The 26,270-nt window shown below is 37.0% G+C and overlaps 1 long non-coding RNA gene and 1 pseudogene across 1 annotated transcript; both read left to right on the top strand.

Annotated features, from left to right (window-relative positions):
* Positions 1-8,260: 8,260 nt before the first annotated feature.
* Positions 8,261-11,725, top strand: LOC137242423 (uncharacterized). The gene is made up of 4 exons (XR_010950236.1): positions 8,261-8,625; positions 8,681-8,814; positions 10,925-11,308; positions 11,374-11,725. It is a non-coding gene; the product is annotated as an uncharacterized lncRNA (long non-coding RNA).
* Positions 11,726-14,571: 2,846 nt separating this feature from the next.
* On the top strand, positions 14,572-15,179 carry LOC137241705 (T-complex protein 1 subunit eta-like; annotated as a pseudogene).
* Positions 15,180-26,270: the final 11,091 nt, after the last annotated feature.

Below are 26,270 nucleotides of genomic sequence, written 5' to 3'. Positions count from 1 at the left end.
TGTTTAAACACATTTGCTGTATTTTAATAAACATATGTATATATTGGCCTAGAGCTCAAACATACTTTGAATATATTAACTAAAAGGCCGGAATACAAGAAATTAATAACTACTAATTAATTTTCAGTTGGCTGTACTCGCCGGAAACATGGTTGCAACGTATCAGTAAAAATGTTGTGCGCTGAAGGCGCTTAATGTTAAAGTCGGTACACCATCTTGACAGTGCTTTAGAGTATGAGTGTATTGGTGAAACCACCAGCGTTTCTCGTATGGTTGGGAAGTCTGAAAGCATCGTAGTCATCACAGTCCTCTAACAGTAGTCCAGGAAACAAGCAGTTTCAATAGGGGTGAACTATGGAATTTAATTCTGGACAAGTAAGAGTGTGAATTTTATCTAGGTCCTCCTTATGCTTGCCTGGATCAAATGGCTGTGTCGGCAGGTGCGGGATCTCATTATATTACTTATGGAGATGTTCCCTTAATCCTCTTTGAGGTGGAACTAGATAAAGCAATTGCTTGCTACGGTTTCCAGGCTTGTGGCAACGAAAGAAAAACTGTCGGTTCAGCACTTCGTTATGCTCCTTAATAATGAGATTTTTAGCCTCGCTATGTAGGTGATTTTCAGGCATTATAAGAGACATCCCGTGGCAGTCGGCGTAGCACATGAGCGGCCGACCAATTCCTTTGTACCTGGTTGGCAATGTTATATTTTCTTTCCCGAAGTGCTGAAGGCAAGCGACTTGAAGATTTTATAGCTCTTTTTACTTCAGATACAATTTCGGTGGCATGCGCCCTGAAGGTGAGAGCGTTACCCCTTAGATCTTTGGGTGACTGACAGTCGGTAGCGTAACACAATCGACGTGAACGTCCAGTATTTGCGTCATCTGTTCCTTCGTCCCACGTCGTGGCCACAGATTTGGTCGACAACAAGACCAGTGTCGCGATTCACTAACTTTTTTTAACAACATTCGACAGCGGTAGCTTAGCTTAACCACAATTTTAAAAGTTCTGCTATTCACCAACTTTTTTTTAACAACATTCGACAGCTGTGACCTCGCTAAACCACAATTCGCTATTCACTATCTTTTGTCAACCCCAAAACTCGGCAAATTAAACCCAGCTGTTTTCACTGTCGGCTTTGTCAATTGTCAATTATCGTGGCCATTGTTGATGTGGTTAAGCTGATGAGAAAATTGTTAAAATTTATTTAATGACTTAAATATGCGTGTGGCGTATAGTTTATCGCGGAACGCAATTGCGAACAATTCAAGAGTGGTGCTTCTTGCTGGTGTACGCCATACTGTGAGTGTTTAAATAATATAAATAATACTTAAATTTGCACAAAATTGGCGCGAAAAATTGATTACTTATTTTTTCTCAATTATACTTTGACCTTTTCGTAGATTTTTACATTTCATTATGTACCATCTTTTTCTTAAACTTAATCGATACTTAACAAGTGCATTTAAAACAAAGTTAACGACTTACTCAATCGACAATGCAACCAATAATTGACTACGGTAAAAATATCGATTTTAAGATTCGGCAAAAGTTAGCGAATCGCGCTAAAGGTTGCCCGAGGTGAAGAAATAAGAAAGACTGGGAAGATAGATGGTTTTTCTAGAAACTAGTTCGTCTACTGAAGGGCCAGGTCCCGTTGCTATTATCCGGCCTGATTACATGCATGACGCACTATGGCGCCTCTGCCCGAAAAGCCTGGCAAAAATCAAAAATTTCATGAAAGCGTTCGATAAACCTAATACATGTATTTAATAGAGAATTTTCCAGGGATTACGAATATATAACTCTTATTAAACAGAAAATATTTTAGGAGGTAGAAACGTTCAAAGTTGATTAATTTTTAACACTTAGAAAAATTTGTGGTTTTTGTTCTTTTTTATTGTATTAAAAATTGTTTTGTCTTTAATAAAACGGCCTCCTATTTCTTTCTTGTATTATAACGAAAGGATATTTAATTCTAGGTTGAAGCAAAGCATAAAATTTGTTTTTTTCGCAAAATTAGAACAAACATTAATTGAAATCGAAGACGGAAATGTTGTTATCATAAAACATGATTTTCTTCTAACAATGGTCGATGGAAACGTTTTAAATTTACTAACAAACACAGCATCTACATTGAAATGTCCAATCGGTAAGAAGAGTCAAAAAGGCTTTGAAAATCTTGATTATTCAATTATTGACGAACTAAATTATAAGTATGGAATATCTCCTTTGCATGCGAGGATAAGGTGCATGGAATTCGTTTTGAAACTGGCTTATACACTACCACAAGAAGGAGAAGTTTTCGACGACAATGCAACATCTAAAGAAAAACAAAACATTAGAAAAAAATAATTCGAGATGCATTATATAAAGAGCTTGGCCTGAGAGTTGACTGCCCAAAGTATGGATAAGGCAACACAAATGATGGAAACTCCTCAAAAAGATTTTTTGAACACGATGAAATGGCTGCTTGCATTACTGAAGTAGATAGAGATATTGTCAAACGATTGGGAGTAATTTTAAATATTCTCGACAAATACTATATCCTTCAAGGCGCCTGAACCCATCTCTGACTCCCAGAGTGACGACTTTCCCCACTATGCACTTCAGAATTCGGCAAATTAATTGTAACGGGTTAACCGCAAAGATCGCAGAGATAGTTGACTACATGAATAAAAATAATTTCGGTATAGCCGTAATTCAAGAAACAAATCAAACTGCCAGATCGGACTTCCGAACTTGCGATGGCTACAACATTCATAGGCAAGATCGCACAAGAGGCAATGGTGGTGGTCTTGCCTTTATCACCCTTCACACCGTGCAATATAGTCTATTTCAACCTAACATCAGCCCCAGGGTTTCCCAGCGAGTTAGGGGGCTTAGTATATACCCTCGGCAGGTATGTCTGTCGTAAGAGGCGACTAAAATACCAAATTGATTCCAGGCGTTGTGTAGCGCAACAACAACATAAGTCGCAGGGATAAAACATTAGAGAGTTAAGTCATAAAAATTCGATCAGACGATGTTGAACTAGAAATAATTAACATCTATATTTAATTTAATTTATAAATATAGTTTAAAGTGGCTTGAGGTCCGTGGATTTTAAATTAAAACGCTGGAGAAACGGCAGGGAGAAAAGCACGAAAAACTACGAAAAAAAGCACGAGCAATTAAGAAAAAAAAACGAAATCAATAAATGCTCAACAATAAGTAAGAAGAATGGTTCATAAATAAAACTGAAATCGAGTTTCCGAAAGATATTAAAATGCTCTTAGCGAAGCGAAAGGTCCCAAGTCCCAAGTTCGCGCTACCAATCGAAAATAGAAAAATTCCACTTTTCAAATATATCAAGCAGCGAAGTGAGTCTGCGATCCTTCCACATTATGCATTACGAAACCCTTAGAAGTCATTTATTACATTCACTTAGACGGTATGCTGACTTGTAATGAAGACATTTCTATGCATTCTTCGTAATAGAGGTTTTAAAACTTCGTGAGAGTTCGTGCGAAATACATACTTATATACATACATATATTCTTACTTTTACACATAAACATGTTTTCCTTATATCGTTTTGTGGCACGCGTGAGTCGATTATTCGTGTGAAGATTGTGCGCCGTTCATTGTAGTGAAAAAATTGAAAAATAGATAATAAAAAACAAATTTAAACTATTTAAGTAAGTTTTTCAGTTAAATTACTTAGAGTTATTATAATAATAGGTTTCTTCTTATTTAGTGTGTGCATATTGTAGAGTTCCAGGACGCATAACTGTAAGTTCTGTGAACTACTGAAATATTGTGATTTTATGTACATATATACCTATATTCGTAACATGTATTTGCGTGTAAAACTTGTGCGTTAAATGTTTTTTATAAAAGTTGCAGTATCAGCTTATATTTAAAAACATTTTCGTAATTTGTTTACTTAGTAATATTACTACTATTCCAATACAAAAAGGAAAATTAATATGAGTAGAAAAAAAGGTTAAGCAAGCGAAATCTGCGAAACATCTTTAAAATCTTGAGTTATGTTGAACAATATCACACATATAAAAAATGTCCTAAGTATGTATCATAGGAAAGGAAGAAACTTTTCTTCCCTTTAAAACAGTTTTTTACCGTAACTCAAGATTTTGGGTGTGTGAAGTCCTACCCCAAGTCATGTTCTACTCGACGAGACCTGCAAGAAAACCATCATTTCCCAGGCATATATGGGGTATTCACGTGAGCCTAGTTATCAGCTTATATGCTTATGTGGTATATTTTTTACATTATTTCCAAAAATAAAATATACTAGAGGTAAATCATTTTTTAAACAGATAAATTGATAAGCTGCTGGCGTGAATACTCCAATACACTTTTGTGTTTTGTGTAGCACTGTGTTATTTATTATATTTATATATATATTCAAAATAAGTCCTAATTTTTATTTAATTTACAGATGCTTTAAAAGTTGATGGCACCAATGAGCGCTTATATAAACAAACCATACGACAAGCATTCAAAACGTAAAATGGTTGCTTAGCAAAACGAAAGTACGATAATAAAACTAAACATCTTAAAAATAAGGAAAATATTGGAAGTGCTGGGAATACAGACAATAAAAAACGAATGATGGGAAAAAGTCACCAAATTAGTAAAGATATTACTCATAAGAAAAATATGTGCATAATATGGACTTCGCATTTTAGTTTTTTTTCAATCCTTTTTGATTTTTTTTTCTTAAAAAATTTTTCAGTTTGTTTTTATTAATTATAAGAAAAAGTATGTACATAAGTACGTACATATATAGGTTAGGTTTATGGATGCCCCCATATATATGTGTATGCATAATATCTAGTATGAAATCGTAGTTGCATCTTTAGTTTTTTGAAACTTTTCAATGAAATATTTCACATAAATTTGTTAATTTCTAAAATAGCTAAATAAAAATAAACATTCTAAACTTGGAATAAATGAAAATACATAATTTAATTTGCTGTTTCCCTGCCTGTTCTGTTCCAAGAGCACTTACCGCTTCAGAATTGTGTATCGTTCTGTGGGTGCTCTACCTGTGTTGACTATACTTTACCACTTCGATTACAAGTACACGAATTGGTATAGTAGCTGTATTATAAAGTTCCTTACCCTTTAGAAAGCGTGTATCGTTAAGTGGATGACCTCTTTACAATGCCAATAACAATTTCAAAAAGGTGTGCTATAGAGTAATAAACATCCGAAGATTGTTCGGAGATCGTTTACTTACTCCATTACCAGTAACGATGTAAGTAATCAGTTCTGTCCACTGTAACCGATTCTTGAAGGTAAGCTGAATGCGAAGTGTTGGAGAAGTATTGGATTCCGTAATGCAGATTTTCACTGCTAAGTATCGCGGACGGAGAGACTCTTATACATACACTCAAAACCAAAGAGCAGCAAGAGGAGGCGCGAAGTAAATTTTCCTTACTTGTTAGGGAACACATCAAAACAAATAGGCAAAGTGCGATAGACCGTGCAATAACTGATACAGTGGAACAGACACCGAAATTTCTAAGCAAAAGTGGCAACATTCGTGCTTGACATCTGAAAAGAGCAAAAAACAGTAGCAATGAGCATATGTGACCATAATAATAAAATGGAAGACATACTAAGCGACTTGACCATGTGTAGAATTCAAAGGGGAATAAAATAAATAAAATTGCGTTTTAATTTATAATCCACGGACCTCAAGCCAGCTTAAAACATATTTACAAAGTAAAAGGTCGCCAAATAACCACTTATAATTTGATTTATTTTATTTATGATTACGGCTGTTTAGGTCTAAAACTTAAACTACTAAATACAGTTCATTATTACAATCACTTAGTTCTATTGATTATGTTGTCAAAATGCCATGTGATTCCGATCAGCATATTTACCAGCGTGATAAACGGACGACTCTGGGAGCCACACTTTGAAGTGCTCCTTACTTTATATTCAGTAAAGCGTATCACCAAAAACACGTTCAAAATATGGCCCCGGGTTAGAATACTTAAAACTATTTGTATTAATACAAAATTATTCTTTACAGGATATTGTAAAAATTCAAGAATCTGTTCATTGCTTCGAAACGTCGGTAATTCTATACGACAGCATGGAACTTTTAATACACCTCCAAAACTATCGAGAGTAGTGTCAAAAGACGTGTTTTGGTGACAGGTTCGCGAACCCGAAAACCGAAAACAAAAGATATTGGCGAAAACCGAAATATTACCCCGGATCCCTTCGAAACCGGGGCTGCGATCCATGGTATTTGTGCGCAGAACAATATTTTGCGTTGACAGCCTTCGGTCGCGCTTATAAAAAATTACCCTGGCCGATCCACCAAAATCCCTTTGAACACAAATTTTTTTCCTCTATACAAACCATTACAACCACCTGAATAGTTGCACTTTCTTTTGTAAATATCTCTCCAGATACGTAAATTTTTTTATTTCCATTTTCGGATTCGCGGTTCTGATTTCAAAGCGCGACTTTTTGGATGTGAATTAAGAGTGTCATGCTGTCGTATAAAATTACCGAAACGGTGTTTAGCTTTTGACAAAGCGAATTATGGAGGTGTAGAAGGAGCTGTCTTAGTACATTATAGAATATATGCTATTTATTCCTACCCTTTCCTGGGTCGATCATAAAACCCTGAAAATCACTCTTTATCATCACTTTTTAGAAGCTTTTTTGAATAACTTTGCTGATTAAATTTTAAATTTTCATAAACAAAAAGAATAATCAAATTTGTTTGTTTAACGAATCAAATTTTTTTGAGAACAGCGGTGGAAAATTTTTGTATTTTGGATAAAATAAACAATAGTTAACACCCTTTCGGTAAGTCTTTTAAATGAATCTGCTCTAAATCGCGCCGCCCGAACTTTAAAGTAATTCAATAATGTACTTAAGTTAGCCCAATAAATAAAACGATGTTAATCATATATTTATTTTTCCTCTTTTCTTCATCCAACAGTTAACAAATTCTAGGAGCGGCTTATCCATGAATCCATTGAAGCATTCGGCTCCGACTGCTCAGCAACCCAATACACCATATACAAATGTTAACCTGCCAGGTGCTCCTCCATATAATGCTACTCAGAAAAATGCTCTACCATTATCCAATAGACCATGAACTTGCATGCAAGCGCAACAACAACAACCGAACAATAACTTTATAGCTGGTCAATATGGTGAAACAGCTAAGCCGCCGCCTCAAGCCAATGCGCCAACTTCCATGGATTCGCCATCGCTTCCAGTAACGACACCGCCAGAGGAAGCTGTACCTGGTGGTCCCAATCATATGACTATAAATAGGGCAAATATACCTGGCTTGCCTCATATTTCTTGTTTAATAAATTTTGTTATTTTTCTAGACTGGTCAACCACCAGTTTCACGTACACCACCAACATCAATTGCAGGCGGTGTTACAGCTCCATACCAGCAAACAGGTGAATAGCAAATGCCACCGCAATCGGGTTCAATGCCTGGACAGTCTGGTCTAATGCAGTCACAATCCGGTCAAATGCCACCTCAACACCCTATGCACCATCCATCTGGTGGCCATGGGCAACATGGTCCTCCAGGTATGCAGCCCGCATCTATTGGACCATGTGGAGCAATGACACCACATCCAGTTGTGCCAAGGTATATACCACAACAGCAACCGGGTTATGCAATGCCACGACAGCAGCAGCAACAACCTCCCCAGCCTGGCTATCTGCCCTGTTGTCCTCTACAACAACCAGGTGGTAACATGGGTCAAATGATGCCACCAACACAACCTGGACAGGCGCCAATGCCCAGTCAGCCACCCATGGCGGGTCAACCCCCAATACCAGGACGTCCTGGTTATAATGTATGCTAATACAACTAATATATTGCAAATATTACTGATTATTATTTTTGTATTATTTTCTTTAGCAACCACCTGTACCTGTTACTGGTATATATCAACAGCCGCAACAGTAGCCCAACGCCGTTTAGATCCCAATCAGATGCCAAATCCGATAAGCGTTATCATTGAAAATCTAAATAGCGCTGGTGGTACTTTTATTACTAATGAACAGGGTTCATTACCACCCTTCGTGAACACAAAATATGTGGGACAAGATCAGGGTAACTCCTCGCCACGTTACGTTAGGGATTGATATTTGAAATTAATGTTTTGTTCGGCAATTACATTGATCTTTCTCGTTTGCAGGTCCTTTTTGTATTGCATACCTGCAACAGCTGATTTATGAAAAACAACAGCTTTGACCTTTACAATTACCATCTCACCAATGGCACGCTCGGTTGAGAGTGAATATGAGCCACCCATGGTAAATTTTGGTGAATTACTGAACTGAATGGTGAACTGTATGGCGCATTCTGTACAATAAACTAGCTAAGTAAGGCGCCAAGGTTGTGTTATCTAAACTACCAATTGGTGATGTTGGTACACAGTATTTTGCAGATCGTGATATGTTCTGTGCTGTTAGTGTGCCAGAAGAAGATTTGAAATGTACAATGAAAGCTTGTGGTGGTGCTGTTATGACTACAGCTTAATTCAAGTGTTTTGGGTCAATGTGATTACTTCGAAGAACGTCAAGTTGGTGGTGAACGTTTCAACATGTTCCAAGGTTTGAAAGTGGGTTTAACATTGATTTTATTTTCATAGTTTATAATTATTCAAAGGTTGCGTTAATATTAGAACATGTACATTGGTTTTACGTGTCGGTGCCGAACAATTTTTGGAAGAAACTGAGCTTCGTTACATGATGCTATAATGATTGTGCGGCGTACAATTAAACATGATTCTGTTGTTACTGGTAAGTCAAAACACAAATTGAAAAAAAAATGTCTAATGAAGCCCTTAAATTGTTAAGTAATATAATGAAAAGATTGTGCCCAACTCCCGAAAAAAAACTATAAAATTTGTGTTAGTGAAATGATAATTATTGCTTTTGGTTGTTAGTTTTGAGGCATCGTCTTCGAAGGCCTTCTGATCGTATATGCCGTTTCTTTCGCATTCTTTTACATGCATACAGTGCCGCTGAAGCCTTCCTCATCCTCTCCTCCACGTTGAGCTTCCATAACAGCTTACTGTCTAGGATGATTCCTAGATATTTTGTGCAAGGTTTCTCCCGAAGGGTCACCCCACCTAACTTAGGCCTGGTCCAATTTGGGACCATGTACCTCTTTGTAAACAAGGCCATCTGCAACGTCATCTGCGTAAACGTTAAGTTTTGCGGATCCCGCGTAGAATCCCCTGAGCAGTTGGTTAGTGACCAGCGTCCACAGCAGAGGTGATAGCACCCCTCCCTGCGGAGTGCCCCTGACCTCTAATTTCGTGGCTGCGTACAATCCCCATTGCGATGTAGTCTTACTGCAGTTTAACATGCAGTCGATCCATCTGGGTAAGGCTGGATGTACTTAAACGTAATTAAGACCATCCATAATCACCCATTAGAAACACTGTTGAAAGCCCCGGTAATATTTAAGAATACTTCTAGAGCATATTCCTTATATTCCAGGACTTTTTCTATGCTTATTACCACCCTGTGCAATGCGGTGTCTACTGACTTGCCTTTGGTGTACACCTGTTGTGTTGTGGAGAGCAGCTTTTAATCCACGTTGGACTTTATGTACACATCTATCAGCCTCTCAACGGTTTTGAGCAGAAATGATGTTAAGCTACTGGGTCTATAATCTTTGGGATACACGTGACCGATCTTCCCCGCCTTTGGTAGGAAAGCTACACGAGCAGTTCTCCAAGAGTGCGGTACATGATTCAGTCTTATGCACCCATCGAATCACTCATCTTCTCGGGAAAAGCCGGCGTGCACCTCCGATAAAGTCGGAGTCATAGCGTTATCTCCCTTTGGCTTATCTCTTACTTCCGTAGTTGGAACTTCCCTCTGACTCGCAGCCTTCGAGGTAGTTGCTACCTCGCTATTGGGGCACATCTGTCTTACAGCTTTGGGTCTACTTGTCTTGTCTATGCGACTGCCCTGCCTCGCGGCTCTGGGACTGGGTCCTTTCTGCTGAGTTCTCAAAATGCTTTCGGAGATGACTGCTTAAGTCCCTAGGAGGTGTTGGCTCATCAATCAGATGTCTGTTGGGATGCCCAGGTTTCTGGGTATTCAACAGAAACTGTTTGGTTAGCATTTCATTTCTTTCCCTTATTGGGAGTTTTCGCGCTTCAATGCGCAGGTGGTGTTCCGAGGACATAAGAAGGCAGCCTGTATTTTCTTCCAGAGAGTAACCTTTAGACTTGGCGACCATATCCGAGACGCGTACCATGCAAACGTCTGTTTATATTTACCCCAAGTACTGCCGATTTATCGAATTATATTAAATATTTGTTACAGCTCTGGATTTTCGTTACAATTGTTAGTGCATGCTCTCCAAAATGTAGATCCTGATCGAAAGTCACACCCAAGATTTTAGGGTGTAAGCAGTCGGTAGGGTAATGTCATATGGTCGACATTTGGCGCAGCCATGTTTTAAATAAGGTCACCGATGATTTGGTTGGTGACAATATCAGGTTTCGCGAGGCGACAAAACTGGAGAGATTGGGGAGATAGCTGTTTATTTTATTACAAAGCTCATCGATGTAGGAAACAATACCATAGGCGTAGAAGCAATAGTGACTCCTGGTGGTAAAGGTAGCTATTGATATGTAGAAGTTAAACAGAAGTTTGAATATGAGTTTTTTTTAAGTTATTGCAAAAAAGTGTTGAGGATTTTTAATATCTTACCAGGTACCTTCGTACATGTTTCTAAGAATGAAGAATAAAACCTATTCAAACTCAATTTTCACCAGGACAAAGCCGCTGAGACTTCGCTATACTTTAACATACAATACTTTACCCCATTTTAGCACAACTATAATTTTTTGATTTTATTAAAATTTATAAAATGTTTCTTCCTCTACAGTCCATTTCCGTATTGGATGGTAAATATGGCTTTCGCATTTTCTCCATCAATAACTGTGACAAGGTGGAAGAAATCTATGCGCGTAAATCGCAACATATTATCTTGGTCGAGCGTTTCTTCAATAGCTCTTAGTGGTGATGGTGACAGCAGAGAAACCCAACTGTTTACAAATGTTACACTTCAAAAAGAATCAAAATATCTGCCATTGCGTCTACGGCTCAAATACCCACAGTATATGAATGAATCGAACGCACCGAATTGTCTGCCTAACGGATAGTATACATATTCATCAAATCGAAAATATTGCACCAAACGAACTGGGTCTGAATACTGAAACAGTACACATATTCAAAATCGATGAGAAGGCTGTGATGATGGTATAGGGTGAGTTGTTGAATAACATACGAAAACCACTTTAACCCATCTATATATTTGCTTTACATCTAAAGCTTTACAAACAGCAAAAATTGCTGGCGCCAAGCAATTGGAAAAGGCAGTGAAGCATTCATCACACTGTACGGATGGTGCAAAGTTAGAAACTGCTGTTGTAACTGCTGCCACCGACACAACGGTCATCTCTACTTCGCCGAGTGGCGGCTCGTCCGACTATCTATCGAAGACAGTATAATCATATCTTTTGCCAACACAGTTTAGCGATGTGCTTGCACAGGAAAATATTTCAATTGGAAAACAAAAACCAATTAAAAGAGTTTATTTATTATTAAAGTACTTACTTTCCTTTATATCAACTGTATTAATTTAAGTTGCAATTTCATGTATATATGAGGCTCCAAAATGCAAAACCAGATGAATCCATGATATGTAAAACTTAGAAAAGCACAAAAAATTTTTAAATTTGTTATGAATGAAAATTGTTATGAATTTTCAATACGGGTCTTTAGAATGTGCTAGGCGATGCAATATTGTCGAAATTTAAATATTATTTTAAAATATCTGGTTTTGCATCTAGGCGCCTCATATATAATATTCTTTATTTGGAAAAGAATTACTAAATCTAATGATATGTTTTAAATAAATATTTATATTATATGTTATGTTTGGTTATTATAATTAAAAATAAATATTGAAAATTAACCTTTTTTGGTAGACAATTGTTTTTGTTTTTATCGGCCTATTGATAAATCATTCAAGGTTCGAATCGAGCTCAAGGCGCAGCTATGGCAGGTTGTCTGAAAAATTTTCTACTTACTATTCCAAAAACAAAATACAATTTTTCAAATTTAGAAAAATTAAAAAATAACAATAATTATCATTAGAAAAAAAAAAAAATTATTGTTCTGGCCTTGAGCTCGATTCGAACCTTGAATGATTTATCAATAGGCCGATAAAAACAAAAACAATTGTTAATAAACCATGAGCACTTGGGAATGTCAAACAAAGTAATTGACAATAAACAAAAATCCAGCATTATCAGTGATTTGCACCAGATGGCGCAACACTGAATAAATATAGTTGGTTAAAAGGAATAGAAGTAGCAAAATTTGCCAGTCAAACAAACCACCGCTGTATAGCTAAATGGTTAGCGCAGCATGCCTAAAGCTTACTGATGATGAAGGCTTAGCACCCTTCGAAATGGATCTATCTGCGCAGCTATGGCAGGTTGTCTGAAAAATTGTCTACTTACTATCACAAAAACAAAATACAATTTTTCAAATTTAGAAAAATTAAAAAATAACAATAATTCTCATTAGAAAAAAAATTATTGTTCTGGCCTTGAGCTCGATTCGAACCTTGAATGATTTATCAATAGGCCGATAAAAACAAAAACAATTGTTAATAAACCATGAGCACTTGGGAATGTCAAACAAAGTAATTAACAATAAACAAAAATCCAGCATTATCAGTGATTTGCACCAGATGGCGCAACACTGAATAAATATAGTTGGTTAAAAGGAATAGAAGTAGCAAAATTTGCCAGTCAAACAAACCACCGCTGTATAGCTAAATGGTTAGCGCAGCATGCCTAAAGCGTACTGATGATGAAGGCTTAGCACCCTTCGAAATGGATCTATCTGCGCAGCTATGGCAGGTTGTCTGAAAAATTTTCTACTTACTATTCCAAAAACAAAATACAATTTTTCAAATTTAGAAAAATTAAAAAATAACAATAATTATCATTAGAAAAAAAATTATTGTTCTGGCCTTGAGCTCGATTCGAACCTTGAATGATTTATCAATAGGCCGATAAAAACAAAAACAATTGTTAATAAACCATGAGCACTTGGGAATATCAAACAAAGTAATTGACAATAAACAAAAATCCAGCATTATCAGTGATTTGCACCAGATGGCGCAACACTGAATAAATATAGTTGGTTAAAAGGAATAGAAGTAGCAAAATTAATGGTTAGCGCAGCATGCCTAAAGCGTACTGATGATGAAGGCTTAGCACCCTTCGAAATGGATCTATCTGCGCAGCTATGGCAGGTTGTCTGAAAAATTTTCTACTTACTATTCCAAAAACAAAATACAACTTTTAAAATTTAGAAAAATTAAAAAATAACAATAATTATCATTAGAAAAAAAAATTATTGTTCTGGCCTTGAGCTCGATTCGAACCTTGAATGACTTTTTTGGTAGATATATTATTCATGTGGCTGCTCCAGGTAACGTAAATCGAGAGGTAAATTTCAATTTAAATGGCGGTTTTATAAATGGTAAAACCGCAGCTAAATTGATTGTCAGATGACTCGAAAATGTAGAGTAAAATGGCCGAAAATTTGACCGCCATTTGAGGTGCATTGTGTCGTGTGTGAGCAGAACAGTGCTATACACATCCTATAAGTGGGAGCGGAATGCACAATCACATAAATAGGTACGAAATTGGAAAAAATTGTAAAAAAATCTACTCTCGCTAATGCAAACGTGACTAAAATTTAACAAGGGGCGTGACCGCACAATTATGGTAAAATGACTAGTCAGATGACGTGGAGCATTTTTGCAGGGTTGCTTCATCTGGCAATGACTTCGGGTTTTGGGCCATTTCGCTCTGCTGCAAACCTCACAGTTCGCAATCCACTCAGTGACCGACTGACGGCAACCAACCCAATAAAATCTCTGCTTAATCTTCTCGAGCGTGTTCGTGATCCCCAGATGACCTCCACTTGGACCATTATGTAGCTCAAAACACAAAATATGTGGGACAAGATCAGGGTAACTCCTCGCCATGTTACGTTAGGTATTGATATTTGAAATTAATGTTTTGTTCGGCAATTACATTGATCTTTCTCGTTTGCAGGTCCTTTTTGTATTGCATACCTGCAACAGCTGATTTATGAAAAACAACAGCTTTGTCCTTTACAATTATCATCTCACCAATGGCACGCTCGGTTGAGAGTGAATATGAGCCACCCATGGTAAATTTTGGTGAATTGGGACCAATATGATGTAATCGTTGCAAGGCTAATATGTAATTTGTAGATGCTGGTCGTCGTTTCCAATGTATTATGTGTAAAGTAACAACAGATGGTAAAACAAATCTTTCACTTTTACTTGTGTTCATTGATCCATATTTTTTCTCAACAGTGCCAACTGAATATTTCCAACATTTGGGCCACACCGGACAGCGTGTCGATAATTATGAACGTCCTGAACTTGTATTGGGTACATATGAGTTTTTGACCAAAAAATGTTTGGGTACTGATAGCTCTCAAGGTAAATCCCAACTCATATCCAACTTCAATGCCTCGCAAATAATTGTGGACGCTGTAGGCACTGCATTGGGTCCACGCAGTATGGACCAGCATATTGTTGATTACAGTGGTAAGGTCACAATTTGAAATGATGGTGCAACCATTATGAAACTATTGGATATTGTGCATCCCGCCGTAAAACTTTAGTCGACATCGCCAAATCTCAAGATGCTGAGGTAAGTTTTTTGTTATATTAGAAAGTATAGAATACAAGTTTTTTCTTATCAGGTCGGCGATGGCACCACTTCAGTAGTACTTTAAGCAGGTGAAATCTTAAAAGAAGTTAAGCCATATGTTGAGGAAGGCGTGCACACACCTATAATCATTAAAGCTATACGTAAAGCATTATAATTATGCATGACCAAAATTTGACATGGCTGTACATGCCGAAGCGCCAATCAAAGGAACAAGTGCTTTATTGGAAAAATGTGCTGCCACAGTCCTCCATACTTATTCATCAACAAAAACATTTATTTTCTAAAATGGTTATGGACCCTGTACTTTCCTTTGATGGACCCAAAGTCACAAAAAAAAAAAATTAAAATTAATTAATGCTGAAGTACATGTTGATAATGTTCTAGTGTATCAGAAAATTGTTGATGCTGAATGGCGCATTCTGTACAATAAAGTAGCTAAGTAAGGCGCCAAGGTTGTGTTATCTAAACTACCAATTGGTGATGTTGGTACACAGTATTTTGCAGATCGTGATATGTTCTGTGCTGTTATACGCCAATTACACGGCTCAAGTATCCTTGTGCCAATTACCAATTTGCACAAGGATTTGCCCGGTGTGTGCACTGGTTGCGCTATTTGCGCAAAGAACTGCGCTAAAATCAAAACGATTTTGATATTTACACATGTCTGCAAATATTGCACATGCTTTTTTCTTCGTGTGTGGTAAATCTTACACAGTTTACCTGGGGTTCCTGATAATATAGCGTCAGTAATTATTGCTTAAAAATGTTAATATCGAAGGCGCAAGGACCATCTCTAGCTTGTAACAGGAATTCACACAAATTCAATAATAAATAATAATTTTTTTATACAATTAGAACACATGTTTCATTTGTTGCGCTAGTTGAAAAATGAATATTGTGCAGTCCTGCAATGAGTTGAGCTGGTCTTGCAATTAAAATATATATTTTATAAATACAATGGAAAATAAACGCTTCTGTGCGAGTTTTTCGACTTATACCGTGAATTACCAGCACTGTGGAAAATAAATAGTGAATTTTTATGCAATTAATGCCTTTTTTATACAATTAAAATACATGTTTCATTTGTTGCGCTACTTTAAAAATGAATATTGCGAAGTGTTTTTGAGCCGTGTATGTTAAAATTTCCATTTGCACAAATTTCGTCGTTTTATATTTGCGCATGGTTTTTGTGTCATGTATGGGCCGTATTAGTGTGCCAGAAGAAGATTTGAAACGTACAATGAAAGCTTGTGGTGGTGCTGTTATGACTACAGCTTAATTCAAGTGTTTTGGGTCAATGTGATTACTTCGAAGAACGTCAAGTTGGTGGTGAACGTTTCAACATGTTCCAAGGTTTGATAGTGGGTTTGACATTGATTTTATTTTCAATTTATAATTATTCAAAGGTTGCGTTAATATTAGAACATGTACATTGGTTTTACGTGTCGGTGCCAAACAATTTTTGGAAGAAACTGAGCATTGTTTACTATATAGTTTGGCAGCTTAAATAGAGCTTATGTTGCGAATAGAGTGGAAGGCAGTGGACTAGGCAGTCGAATGTCATATAATGAAGGAATTGATGTTCGGAGTTTTTTCAAAATTTGCTCGAAATCCTGAATCACAAAAGGGAGTGTAGTTAAGTACGAAAATGAAAAATTTAGGTAGGTTTTGCTCCTTTTTTAGCAGGAGATTTTCATTTTAAAAATGTAATGTGCAAACCAATGTTCATTCTATTACTTTTTTAGCAGGAGATTTTCATTTTAAAAATGTAATATATAAACCAATGTTCCTTCTATTACTCATTTTATATATGGAGCTTCACATGCACTTTATAAAAACGTGCTTTTTATTTTTACAAACTTATTCCTCATTGAAAATAAATTAAACACGTATTAATGTAAGCATTAATCATGTTTCTTACTTCTTAAATGTTCTTCTTAAATATTATAAATGTGTTAAAAGTAGCAGGACTAAAATAATATTGACAAATCTGATATGTCAAACTAATTTTATATAATAAAAATGATTTCATAAATTGCATGCAGTTTATACATATGCATTATATTTTAAATTTTCTCTAACTATTCGTTTTGTGCTGACTAAATTTTGCTTATGCATAACTTTCTTTGGCTATATAAGCTAGCAAATCCAGGGCCGTTTTCACCATCTTCGGTGAACGCTAACAAACACTTTATTTGAAAGAAATTGTTCAGTGATTCGTCAAGTAAGGGTTACTTTAAAATAGCGGACGGTAAAAGTTCCCCTGTTACATGAGGAAAAATGAAATACAGCTATTTTTATAACATGAAGGTAGATAGAACATTTATTGGGGATTGCACTGCGACCGTTGATCTATTGTGCCCTCATCAGATTGCGTCGCGTTCCAGGAGGATATGTTCCACCGTTTCTCCTGATCGATCACGAAATCGACATAAATACAAAATTATGTTTTGTATTTAGTTGAACGGCGATAGAAAATCGGTTTTTTTTTTTCTAAAATGCAAGAAACTTCAAGAAGAACGTCAGTTTTTAATTATTTGTGTCTTGCTTTGACGTTGGCGTTGCGTTGTTTATGGATTGAAGCAATTAAAGCACGTGTGTTCAAAGTCAGATGTAGACGCAACGCAAGTGCCAAAACGACGAAAAGTCACCTTAAGCGTATTTGCTTTAGGTGTTATTTATCTATATTAATTAAAAATGTTAGATCTCCTAAAAAGTTGAATTTAGGCAAGATACACAAGAGGCGTAGCTTCGTAGACGCCTGCAAAATATGGCATGCAGCTAAGATCTCTCTTAGCCTCAAGATTGCTTATGCTGTGCCTAATACGGGTCTATGAAGCTACGCCTCGTGTCCATCTTCTCTTAGATTATATTTCAAAGATATTTTTTTTGACTTTAAACTTTGTTCATATTATTCATGTACATGTCTACTACTATGGCAGTCGCTTGCATACTACTATTTCATTATTAAAAAAAAATTAAGTTCGGAAAAAGGCAACCTAATTACGTGCATTCTCACGGTTGCCACACCATGTTGTCATTTGGGACCAAAATTTATCGAAAAAAAGGACCAGACCTCAAAAAAAAGGACCAAATTTTAGTTTTATTTTTAATAAAGGAGACACTTGGCTTTAGTTCAAACTGCATAAACAAAAATAAAGTGTACCTTTAGGTATCACATTATCAAATTTTTAGGATAAGACTATGTCTTTCACCAATCTAACGTTGTGAACCTAGTTTTGCTTGATTGCAATGAAATAAAATGTATAGCGCAGTTAGGTTTTACGTTGTGGCAAACTCAGTAAATCGTAAATGAAACTAAGAAATTGTGTTAATGCTATTTTTTTAGATGCTTTCATTTTCATTCACTGTTTAAACTTCATTCCAGAGCCTAGATTCAGTAAGTGTGCGTTTTGAACTCAGACTAAAAGTGAAGCGTTTTAAAAGTTTCAACTGTATAATAATTGAATACCGATCAAAATATCTAAACACTAAAACAAGCCTTTTTCTGATAAGTGCGTTGTTTCATTAAAATTAATGACAATGTGTTTGTCCGAACATTCAACACTTCATTTTTAATGCCTCGCAAATTATCTCCCAAGTGAAATGTCATTGTTCTGCTACATTTTATTGATAGAGCAATTTTCTTGGTAAGAATTCCATTGGAGTAAATTGAAAATTATATGTTGGTAATAGATTTGCGGCATTTTTTTAGCAGTGTTTTGAATTTCTGTTTCAGTGAAAAAGAAATAAAAGTATCAAAACTGTGCCGAAAAAGAACCAAAATTGGAAAAAGGGAAAATCGGACCATATAGGGGTGGAAGGGAATGGACTGAAGTGGCAACCGTGTTCTCAAACGCAAGCTTCCACATCAAATACATATACATATAAGTACTTCGACATTACGAAATACATTGTCGCGTTGTGAGGCTAAGTATTTTTGCATAAAAGCTTTTTGACCACCACAATACCACAGATTAAGTATAAAATTTCACAAAAATAATACATTTTTTTCGAAAAATCACACAGAATATCCGCAGTCATTGTTTATGAATTTAGAAACAATGAGAATGGCAAATACGAACGTGTATGAAATGTAATGTCAAAACGTATATGAACATGGTTGTATTTATATGTACGAAAATGCTTTAAAATCGCATGAACTTGTTAAAATAAAGTTCAAAAAAAAAATTATAAAAACTTCAATATAAATAAAAAGATTCTTTTAATAACAACAAAAACGCCTTATATATTCTATATATATATCAATTGGTAAGGATTATCTCACTTTAAAATTTAAGCTAAATAATCTAAAGTTTTTTCTTTAAACTGAGTCGAGAACTGTGCGTGTGAATGTGTGAATTTCACCAATCAGCTGTTAGTTGCGCTACTTGGCAAAATTTACTATGAAACTGAGCTTCGTTACATGATGCTATGATGATTGTGCGGCGTACAATTAAACATGATTCTGTTGTTACTGGTAAGTCAAAATACAAATTGAAAAAAAATGTCTAATCTTAGGGCCTCATTCTCTATTACGAAACGAACTTCCATTGCGGATCAGAGACGAATCGCTAGTGTATTTGCACTATGTTAAAGGATGGCAACTTATCACTTGACAATTAACTTTGCCTTCCTGTTAGTTAGAAACGTAAAGACCGAACGAAAATGATAGAGAATACCATTGCTAGACGAAATTGTTTGGAGGCGAATCGTTCGTCTGATCTATCGTTCGCAATACAGAATGAAGCCCTTAAATTGTTAAGTAATATAATGAAAAGATTGTGTCCAACTCCCGAAAAAAACTATAAAATTTGTGTTAGTGAAATGATAATTATTTCTTTTGGTTGTTAGTTTTGAGGCATCGTCTTCGAAGGCCTTCTGATCGTACATGCCGTTTCTTTCGCATTCTTTTACATGCATACAGTGCCGTTGAAGCCTTCCTCATCCTCTCCTCCACGTTCAGCTTCCATGACAGCTTACTGTCTAGGATGATTCCTAGATATTTTGTGCAAGGTTTCTCCCGAAGGGTCACCCCACCTAACTGCCTGGTCCAATTTGGGACCATGTACCTCTTTGTAAACAAGGCCATCTGCAACGTCATCTGCGTAAACGTTAAGTTTTGCGGATCCCGCGTAGAATCCCCTGAGCAGCTGGTTAGTGATCAGCGTCCACAGCAGAGGTGATAGCACCCCTCCCTGCGGAGTGCCCCTGACCACTAATTTCGTGGCTGCGTACAATCCCCATTGCGATGTAGTCTTACTGCAGTTTAACATGCAGTCGATCCATCTGGGTAAGGCTGGATGTACTTAAACGTAATTAAGACCATCCATAATCACCCATTAGAAACACTGTTGAAAGCCCCGGTAATATTTAAGAAGACTTCTAGAGCATATTCCTTATATTCCAGGACTTTTTCTATGCTTATTACCACCCTGTGCAATGCGGTGTCTACTGACTTGCCTTTGGTGTACACCTGTTGTGTTGTGGAGAGCAGCTTTTAATCCACGTTGGACTTTATGTACACATCTATCAGCCTCTCAAAGGTTTTGAGCAGAAATGATGTTAAGCTCTTGGGTCTATAATCTTTGGGATACACGTGACCGATCTTCCCCGCCTTTAGTAGGAAAGCTACACGAGCAGTTCTCCAAGAGTGCGGTACATGATTCAGTCTTATGCACCCATCGAATCACTCATCTTCTCGGGAAAAGCCGGCGTGCACCTCCGAGAAAGTCGGAGTCTTAGCGTTATCTCCCTTTGGCTTATCTCCTACTTCCGTAGTTGGAACTTCCCTCTGACTCGCAGCCTTCGAGGTAGTTGCTACCTCGCTATTGGGGCCCATCTGTCTTACAGCTTTGGGTCTACTTGTCTTATCTATGCGACTGCCCTGCCTCGCGGCTCTGGGACTGGGTCCTTTCTGCTGAGTTCTCAGTTGCCGTATTTCCTCAAAATGCTTTCGGAGATGACTGCTTAAGTCCCTAGGAGGTGTTGGCTCATCAATCAGATGTCTGTTGGGATGCCCAGGTTTCTGGGTATTCAACAGAAACTGTTTGGTTAGCATTTCATTTCTTTCCCTTATTGGGAGTTTTCTCGCTTCATTGCGGAGGTGGTGTTCCGAGGACATAAGAAGGCAGCCCGTAGCGGTTTTGGGGGCAACATTTTGGCAGGCCTGTATTTTCTTCCAGAGAGTAACCTTTAGGCTTGGCGACCATATCCGAGACGCGTACCATGCAAACGTCTGTTTATATTTACCCCAAGTACTGCCGATTTATCGAATTATATTAAATATTTGTTACAGCTCTGGATTTTCGTTACAATTGTTAGTGCATGCTCTCCAAAATGTAGATCCTGATCGAAAGTCACACCCAAGATTTTAGGGTGTAAGCAGTCGGTAGGGTAATGTCATATGGTCGACATTTGGCGCGGCCATGTTTTAAATAAGGTCACCGAAGATTTGGTTGGTGACAATATCAGCTTTCGCGAGGCGACAAAACTGGAGAGATTGGGGAGATAGCTGTTTATTTTATTACAAAGCTCATCGATGTAGGAAACAATACCATAGGCGTAGAAGCAATAGTGACTCCTGGTGGTAAAGGTAGCTATTGATATGTAGAAGTTAAACAGAAGTTTGAATATGAGTTTTTTTTAAGTTATTGCAAAAAAGTGTTGAGGATTTTTAATATCTTACCAGGTACCTTCGTACATGTTTCTAAGAATGAAGAATAAAACCTATTCAAACTCAATTTTCACCAGGACAAAGCCGCTGAGACTTCGCTATACTTTAACATACAATACTTTACCCCATTTTAGCACAACTATAATTTTTTGATTTTATTAAATTTTATAAAATGTTTCTTCCTCTACAGTCCATTTCCGTATTGGATGGTAAATATGGCTTTCGCATTTTCTCCATCAATAACTGTGACAAGGTGGAAGAAATCTATGCGCGTAAATCGCAACATATTATCTTGGTCGAGCGTTTCTTCAATAGCTCTTAGTGGTGATGGTGACAGCAGAGAAACCCAACTGTTTACAAATGTTACACTTCAAAAAGAATCAAAATATCTGCCATTGCGTCTACGGCTCAAATACCCACAGTATATGAATGAATCGAACGCACCCAATTGTCTGCCTAACGGATAGTATAGATATTCATCAAATCGAAAATATTGCACCAACCGAACTGGGTCTGAATACTGAAACAGTACACATATTCAAAATCGATGAGAAGGCTGTGATGATGGTATAGGGTGAGTTGTTGAATAACATACGAAAACCACTTTAACCCGTCTATATATTTGCTTTACATCTAAAGCTTTACAAACAGCAAAAATTGCTGGCGCCAAGCAATTGGAAAAGGCAGTGAAGCATTCATCACACTGTACGGATGGTGCAAAGTTAGAAACTGCTGTTGTAACTGCTGCCACCGACACAACGGTCATCTCTACTTCGCCGAGTGGCGGCTCGTCCGACTATCTATCGAAGACAGTATAATCATATCTTTTGCCAACACAGTTTAGCGATGTGCTTGCACAGGAAAATATTTCAATTGGAAAACAAAAACCAATTAAAAGAGTTTATTTATTATTAAAATACTTACTTTCCTTTATATCAACTGTATTAATTTAAGTTGCAATTTCAATCATATATGAGGCTCCAAAATGCAAAACCAGATGATATGTAAAACTTAGAAAAGCACAAAAAAATTTTAAATCTGTTATGAATGAAAATTGTTATGAATTTTCAATACGGGTCTTTAGAATGAGCTAGGCGATGCAATATTGTCGAAATTTAAATATTATTTTAAAATATCTGGTTTTGCATCTAGGCGCCTCATATATAATATCCTTTATTTGGAAAAGAATTACTAAATCTAATGATATGTTTTAAATAAATATTTATATTATATGTTATGTTTGGTTATTATAATTAAAAATAAATATTGAAAATTAAACTTTTTTTGGTAGATATATTATTCATGTGGCTGCTCTAGGTAACGTAAATCGAGAGGTAAATTTCAAGTTAAATGGCGGTTTTATAAATGGTAAAACCGCAGCTAAATTGATTGTCAAATGACTCGAAAATGTAGAGTGAAATGGCCGAAAATTTGACCGCCATTTGAGGTGCATTGTGACGTGTGTGAGCAGAACAGTGCTATGCTCACATCCTATAAGTGGGAGCGGAATGCACAATCACATAAATAGGTACGAAATGGGAAAAAATTTTAAAAAATCTACTCTCGCTAATGCAAACGTGACTAAAATTTAACAAGGGGCGTGACCGCACAATTATGGTAAAATGACTACTCAGATGACGTGGAGCATTTTTGCAGGGTTACTTCATCTGGCCATGACTTCGGGTTTTGGGCCCTTTCGCTCTGCTGCAAACCTCACAGTTCGCAATCCACTCAGTGACCGACTGACGGCAACCAACCCAATAGAATCTCTGCTTAATCTTCTCGAGCGTGTTCGTGATTCCCAGATGACCTCCACTTGGACCATTATGTAGCTCGTTGAGAACATCAGGAAACCTTTTCCTGGGAACAACCATCAGGTTCCTCTTACATTGACGATCTTCACTCTCCCATACTCGATGCAAGCAACCGGATATCAACTCTAAACTGTTCCGCTGTGCCCAATATGACTTCGCAATGGGACTCTTTGCTGACATCTCTCTATTTGGTCTTTCGTTTCGTTCGAGCCCTTTCGTAACACGTGACAGATCTGTATCTTCTAGCTGACACTTCTTTAGTTGTCCCTTGTCCCTTTCATCCGTACATGTTATAGTCATTAGCCGGCCATATATAATGTCTTCTTTAGCCTTGGCCTTTGAACAGTGCTTGCATTCCAAACTACGTGGTCTTCGTGGCATTGCATCAGCATTCCCATGGGTACTACCTTTCTGATGCTCAATGGAAAAGTCATAGCTTTGTAGTCGCTCGATCTACCGTCCCAATTGTCCTTCTGGATTACGGAACTGCAGAAGCCATTTCAACGCTGCGTGATCTGTTCTGACGCGGAATCGCTGGCCGTAGAGGTACTTGTGAAAATGGTTAATGTCCAACAGCTCCCTCCGTGTAACGCAATAGTTCCTCTCTGGTTTTCCATTCGAACGGCCGTAATAGGCAACTACCTCCTCCTGTCCATCGACCAGTTGTGATAAAATGCCTCCTATAGCATATCCGCTCGCATCTGTATCTAGAATAAACGTTGGTCCTGGAATCGGATATGCCAACATTGGGGCAGTGCACAAACGCTCTTTCAATGTTTGGATTGCCACTTTTTGCTCCTTCTTCGATTCAAAAGCATTATTTTTTCTTGTAAGCTCGTTGAGGCTATGTTTTACGCTGGAAAAGTTTGGTACAAACCGGCGGTAATATTTGCACAGCCCAAGGAAACTTCTTTATTCATGCAAGTTCTGTGGTCTTGGCCAATCCTTAACAGCTTCTATCTTTTCATTCGCAGTGCAGATGCCCTCTGTCGTTACCTTGTGACCCAAATAATTTACTTCCTTCTTAAACAGCGAACACTTTTGGGACTTAGTTTCAGACCAGCGCTAGATATTCTCTGGAAAACTTCCTCTAAGTTTTTAAGATGCTCATCAAAGTTCTTGCCCAACACGATGATGTCGTCCAGGTACAGCAAGTATGTTTTCCAATGTAGTCCTTTCAATACCTGATCCATGAGTCTCTGAAAAGTAGCTGGTGCATTACAAAGTCCAAAAGGCATCACTGTAAACTGCCAAAGACCATCAACGACAATGAAGGCTGTTTTCTCCTTGTCTTCCTCCTTCACTTCCACTTGCCACTAACTTTTTTAACAACATTCGACAGCGGTAGCTTAGCTTAACCACAATCTTAAAAGTTCCGCTAAACCACAATTCGCTATTCACTATCTTTTGTCAACCCCAAAACTCGGCAAATTAAACCCAGCTGTTGTCACTGTCGACTTTGACAATTGTCAATTATCGTGGCCGTTGTTGCTGTGGTTAAGCTGACGTGAAAATTGTTAAAATTTATTTAATGACTTAAATATGCGTGTGGCGCATTATGGACCATATTTTTCTTAAAATTAATCAATGCTTAACAAGTGCTTTTAAAACGAAGTTATTGACTTACTCAATCGACAATGCAACCAATAATCGACTACGGTAAAAATATCGATTTTAAGATACGGCAAAAGTTAGCGAGTCGCGCTAAAGTTTGCCCGAGGTGAAGAAATAAGAAAGACTGGGAAGATAGATGGTTTTTCTAGAAACTAGTTCGTCTACTGAAGGGCCAGGTCCCGTTGCTTTTATCCGGCCTGATTACATGCACGACGCACTATGGCGCTCTGCCCGAAAAGCCTGGCAAAAATCAAAAATTTCATGAAAGCGTTCGATAAACATAATACATGTATTCAATGATATTTTAGGAGGCAGAGACGATCAAAGTTGATTAATTTTTAACACTTAGAAAAATTTGTGGTTTTTGTTCTTTTTTGTTGTATTAAAAATTGTTTTGTCTCTAAATAAAACGGCCTGCTACTGCTTTCTTGTATTATAACGAAAGGATATTTAATTCTAAGTTGAAGCAAAACATAAAATTTGTTTTTTTTTTTATAAAACTTGTGAGATCTACCTGTTTTTCGAAAAGCCTATTTTTAGGATCTTTTTCGAACTTTGATGGAAAATAAAAAAAGGACAAAAAAGGTCTCCGTGAAATTTACAATAGGTATTTGCTAAATATTCGGTTACCTGAATTCATAAGGTCTACCTACGCCCAGTAGCGATTACACTTTTTACATCAAATAAAATGAACCAACCTTGGGTATAAATACGCGTCTGAGCAGGTATAGGTAAGAAGGAGGCGAATTTAGTACGTTCACTTTTGTTGTTGGAATTTGTTAATAAAATCAAATTTTTAGGTTACAAGCTGCATATAATATACCTGGAACTCATTTCCATAATTTGAGTATATAAAGCAATGTTTAATATAACGCCCAAAATCAGTCCTTTTTTGGAGTCTATAGATTAAAGTATTATGTTTATTTAAATAAACATAAATATAGCTCACATATTTTTTTAGTAAGATATACTCGATTGCAAATTTTATTATTTCTCTAGAAAACTCCAAACTATTTGAGGTGTTCAAAGCTTCAAAGACAAAAGCGGAGTTCGTTGAGGCTATTATGACAGAATTACCAAATGAAGCAAGCGTTCTACTACAAGATTTATAAGAAATGCCTAGCATATTAACCAATTGAACTAGAGGAAGACCAACAAAACCCATAGAAGAATGTTCGACCTACATAAGGAAAAGGAAACTGTCAGATTATTCTACAACTATCGCCACGACTCATCTTTCAGAAGCATTGGCTATTAATTAATTAAAAATTATCATAGGAACAGTTGCGTTAGCAAGTCCAATGCGACTGAGAAGGATCAAAAACAGCATTC

Source organism: Eurosta solidaginis, chromosome 2, assembly GCF_040869045.1.
Source record: "Eurosta solidaginis isolate ZX-2024a chromosome 2, ASM4086904v1, whole genome shotgun sequence".
NCBI lineage: Eukaryota > Metazoa > Arthropoda > Insecta > Diptera > Tephritidae > Eurosta > Eurosta solidaginis.
The sequence above is the reverse complement of the archived record's forward strand: the minus strand, read 5'-3'. Positions and strand labels throughout refer to the sequence as shown.